Source organism: Miscanthus floridulus, chromosome 5 (assembly GCF_019320115.1).
Source record: "Miscanthus floridulus cultivar M001 chromosome 5, ASM1932011v1, whole genome shotgun sequence".
NCBI classification, from domain to species: Eukaryota; Viridiplantae; Streptophyta; class Magnoliopsida; order Poales; family Poaceae; genus Miscanthus; species Miscanthus floridulus.
Genome location: NC_089584.1, coordinates 48645170 through 48650460, shown reverse-complemented (window position 1 = coordinate 48650460; position 5291 = coordinate 48645170). Strand labels below are relative to the sequence as shown.

The window sequence follows — 5291 nt, the reverse complement described above, 5'->3', positions numbered from 1 at the left end:
AGGTTGAACACCAGCATCTCTACCCTATCTCCCTCTCGGTGTAGTGTTCTAGGACTAGATGTGCATGTGCTTTACGGATCCAAGTGTTCATCCGCCTAGATCTACCCTAGTCGATCCACAGAACTCTAACAGACATCCCTCCTAGGCCAGATGTTAATGATGATGACTTCAGCCCAACAATTTTGCTTACTTCGGTTTTGGACAGCCTGGCCAAGGGCCCCAAATGCTACCACCACCCTTTATGACTTTCAATCCTTTTGTTGCACCAAACCCAAATCAGGACCATCTGTAGAATTTGGGCTAGGGAGTTTGGCCCAATCAGGAAGCCCAAGAGCCTTTGGAAAATGTTCAGCAACAGTTGCAGCATGTTCAGGATGATGAGCCAGTGCCACAGCTGATCCCTATTCAGCCTGAAGTTGCAGAAGAGGTAGTTATCAACGTTGATGGTCACGGAAACATTCTTCAGGATCAACAGGATATCCAAGAAAATGAGGCTGAGGTCATAGCAATGGATGACCTCACAGATGCATCAGACAACGAACCTGAACCACCCCTTGCCCATTGAGCCAGTGCAAATTTTGCCTTTTCCAAACTTTGATAATCTGCAGCCTCTCATGCCAGAGGAAATTCAGTATGATGATCTGCTAGGATTTCTGAATGATCCTGTTACTGGCCCTGCTCAAATCCATCAGGACAACATTAACATTTGTTTTGCTCAAATCCTTCAACCTGATGCTGATCCTGTGTTCAGTTCTTGGGTGTATTCAGATCCTTCATATAAGCCAAGCCCTGAAGCGATTGGGCCGGAAACATTATTGTCCAAACGCATACGTGAAATAGAAGGATGCGGGCTAAGAATGCCTTTAAGGGCCGGATTGAAAGCAGGAGTAATGGCCAGTTTAATGCGAGTAAAGACAGATTGACGGCCCTGGTTAACGGCCTTTGAATTTTGAAACTGTGGGCGAGGAACACGGCGTGTTCCAAGCTGGACCAGATTAGCACCAGAAAGACTTTTGGGCTTGGATGATATTTTGACTATTTCCACCCATTGTTTAGACTGTTCATTCATCGACAGATTGTATTTATAACGAAAATTCAGGCCTCCACCATGCCAAAGATGGAAAAAGATTTTGAAATTGTTACATTCAAAAGAACGGAGCCGATAAACATGAAAGCCAGCCTCCTGACTATGGACTGAAAATCAGAAAACACGATCTGCCATGGTACGGATCCTAAAAGCATTCGGTTGTCCACCGTTCACAGACCGAAGAATCAAAGCAACTGAATGTTCCGAGAGGCGAAATTTGCATCGCTCGATTGAGAGGACAAAGAAGAACTCACGAGAGGAAGTGAGAGGATCAAAACTGACCGGAGCATTGTAGCGGCACAAAATCTCTGCCTCCACAACACGCCCAGGCAGGCCATCAAGGCCAGGGAGATCCATGGGAGAGATGATCACCATAGAGCGCCATGGACGTCAGAGGTGGCCATTTGGCTAGCTATTGTGACGTGCTAAGTTGCACGGATACGGATACGCTGTATCGGTATCGGAAGGATACGGATACGCGGATACAGGTAATTTCCTAAAAAAACCCGATACGCTGGATACGTTTTACTGTTTTTTTAAGAGTAAAATGCACTGGAGGTCCATTAAATTTCGTTAGGGGTGTCATCTAGGTCCATCAACTTTAAAACTGTATTTTTGGGTCCATTAACTTTCGTTTCGTGTCATCTATCCATCAACTTTAAAACTGGTCCATAAACTTTTAAAATGGTTCACTGCAGGTTCCACGCATGCATGCATGCACGTCGGCTTCTGCCTCCGGTCTTTGCGCGCGTACAACAGTGAACCATTTTAAATAAATGTGCGCGGATCACGATCACGCGCGCGTGGCGCCGGCCGACGACGCCCACCACCACCCGGAGCTCTTCTCAGCGACATTCCGGTCTTCTTTCACGGGCAGTGCGCCGTCCAAACTGCCATTCGTGTCGTCGAAGCTCCTCTGGTTCTTGGCCGTGCCGTCGTCGCCGCCAACGGTCTCCTTCGACTCTGTCGGTGTCTCCTTGGTGCTGTTGTTAGCCTGGCCGCCGGCGTTGTTATCGTCAGTGGTGGATGCCTCCTCCTGGACAGTGTTGTCAGCCTGAACACCGGTGCTCTTGTCGTCAGTGGACGCCTCCTCTTCGCTCTTGTCAACCTGGCCGCCGGTTTCGTTCGTGCTCTTGTCGGTGTTCTTCTCGTCTTGATCCCGTCCGCTTGTGGTGGTGGTGGTGGTGTTGTTGCTGCCATCGATGGCCGTCTGCTCATTCATTCCAACCACGCCGACCAACTGCTGAAACAACAGCTTTAGGCCGATCGATGCATGCGTGCTTGCACACTTGCTCATCGGCGACCTCTCCTTCGTAATGCAGTAGAACCCAAAAAGGATTCGCTATGTACAGCTAGCTAAGGGATGTAGCAGCTATACATGAGAATGAGACCGCGACCGGGCGGCTCCTGGTCACGGCTCGGGCTCGGGATTTGGCGGTCGTCACGGACGGGGTCGGTCTTGGTGTCGCCGGAGTCGGACTGCGCCACCGTCTTCGAGTTGGAGAGGGAGAAGACGAGCTCCTTCATGTCAGAGTTGGACGAGCGAAAATGCAACAGGATCTTGCTGAACTTGGGCTTCTTTCTTGTGATGGCGATGGACACGTCGTTGGGGAAGAGGTCCCTCAGCACGAAGGCGTGGAACACCGTGGTCACCAGCAGCCCGGCGACGGTGACGGTGGAGATGCCCGCGAGCCCGATGGAGAGCGCCCGGGTCAGCACGTTGGTCACCTCCGTCGCGTACGTGATGGTCGCCACGGACGCGCCTGGTCATCGGGAACGTGTACGCCCACCACGCCAGCGAGAAGCGGAAACCCCGGAAGAAGTTGATGCGCACCGCCTGCGATGCGAGGGATATCATCATCATCATCATCGAACGCAAATGTGCTAGCTACGTGGTGGATGCGTCACGACGAACCGGAGTACGACGTACCAGTGACATGTAGAGGTGGGCGCCCAGCAGCGCCCACGAAGTTGCCGACGATGGAGAGGTGGTTGGACGGGTTGGCCACCTTGGACAGCCGGCGCTGCCCGCCGGACATCCACTGCCCGTAGATCTTGAGCTCCAGGCAGAATATGGGCGCCATCACCGCGTACCACACGCCGTGGTGCATCTCCGCCACCAGCCGCGGCGCGCCCAGCACCAGGAACAGGACGCGATCCACGGCGCGAAGAAGTTGGCGCGGACCGGGTGGTAGAACTCGCGCCGCACTCGCGTACCACAGCACGTGGTTCACCACGGGGCTCACGTGCAGGAACGCCGTCGGCGGCGCCGACGCCAGCGTCTTCCACAGGATGGCCTGGCTGCTCACGCCCAGGCACATACCGAACGCACTGATGGGGAACCGCGGCAGGAATGGCCACTTCTCGTCTTTCGGCAGCACAGGCACCTCCGTGGCCTGTAACACACGAAAGCTTGTGTTACTTGTTTATCAAAATGAACGGGAAAAAAAGCGCTTGCTGATTAGTGCTTACCCTGAGCGTGTCGAGCTCGGGTCCTTCCAAGGCGTCGAAGTAGCGGTCGGCGGCGGGGACCTGGTCGGTCTCCTCCTCGGAGATCTTCGAGTCCGGGGATATGCCGTCGACGGGCTCCTGCGGGCGGCCGCGCAGGTTGGACAGCTGGCGCTCGAGGCGGCCAGAGAAGGTCTTGAACGGGTCGAACCGCTTGTCGCGCGTGCTGCTGCCGTCGCCCCGCCGTGCCTCGTCGACGACGTTCTTGGACGACGACGGGTGCAGGTTCAGGATGGGCTGCGAGTGGAACCGCGTCTGCTTGATCAGCCGCGGCGAGTGCACGGCCTCCGGCACCTGCTGCTCCTCCACCGCCACCGGGTGGTGGTGGGCGTCGTCGGCCGGCGCCACGCGCGCGTGATCGTGATCCGCGCACATTTATTTAAAATGGTTCACTGCTGTACGCGCGCAAAGACCGGAGGCCGAAGCTGACGTGCACGCATGCATGCGTGGACCTACAGTGAACCATTTTAAAAGTTCATGGACCAACAATGTAGTTTCAAAATTGATGGACCTATATGACACGAAACGAAAGTTAATGGACCCAAAAATACAGTTTTAAAGTTGATGGACCTATATGACACCCCCAACGAAAGTTAATGGACCTACAGTGCATTTTACTCATAATAAATATAGATAATAGCGCATATTAAAATTGTGAAAGAGTGAAAGTAGTAAATTACCTTGCAATAGCAAGTAGCCGCCAAAGCAAAGACCGAAACTCCGGAAGCATCTCTATTCTTCAATTGTCAATTCTCGAGTTCTCCAAGACTCCAAGTCCAGAATTTACACAGAAAAAACAAGTAACCAACTATCAATCAATTTATTACTAAAACTTGACTACTTGAGTATTCAGTAATCAGTAGTAGTTCAGTACATCACCTTGTACTACTAGTGTACTGGAGTCTAAACTCTAAAGTAGACAGAAGATGAGGAGAGGAGAGGATAAAGGAGTAGTGTACTGGAGTCTGAACTCTAAAGTAGACAGGAGATGAGGAGAGGAGAGGACAAAGGAGTACTGTAACTGCTATTTAAACTGATAAGGATAACAATAAGAGAAATTCATCAGAAAAATGCCTAGACAACAGCAGGGCAGAGCTGCATTCGATCGGAAATCCAAAAGCCTTGGCCCCGTCTCTAAACCCGACGCCTCCCCTGTTCTCACGCCTCTAACCCAATCCTACTGCGGAACTATGGGAAACCGAGCCCAAAATAGACCCCCAGGCGGACAAAAACGCGATTCGCCCACCAAAAACACCTCCCGGACGAACCAAAACCTGTTCAGCGACTCAGAATCAGAGGGGGGAAAAAAGGGGAAACAGGAGCGGGCTCCTCTCTCTCCTCCACAGGCGAAATTACCCGCGACCCGACCCACATTTCGGCACGCAGGAGAGCGGAACGCGAACGCAGACCAACCACATACCCTCCAGAAGCTCACGTCGCCGGTGGAGCAGATCGGGCGCTCCCTCCGAGTCCTGTGGTCCCCCCGATCGATCTTCGGGAACCCGATGCAGCGGACAGCCCCGGACCAGGGCGGCCGGCGAGTAGGGACGCCGGCGAGCGGAGGCGGAGGCTCGTCGCCGGTGGCTGGCGGCCGACGAGCGGGGTTGCGGCGCGACGCGCGGGCGCAGCCGTGAGGTCTGCGGGAATGCGACTGCGAGTGTGCGGGACTGCGGGAATGCGACTGCGGGCGTGCGGG

General features: G+C 53.6%; 1 pseudogene; it reads right to left on the bottom strand.

The window, feature by feature from the left end:
* Nucleotides 1-2443: 2443 nt before the first annotated feature.
* LOC136451183 (S-type anion channel SLAH2-like) lies at nt 2444-4066 on the bottom strand (annotated as a pseudogene).
* Between the last annotated feature and the right edge of the window lie 1225 nt (nt 4067-5291).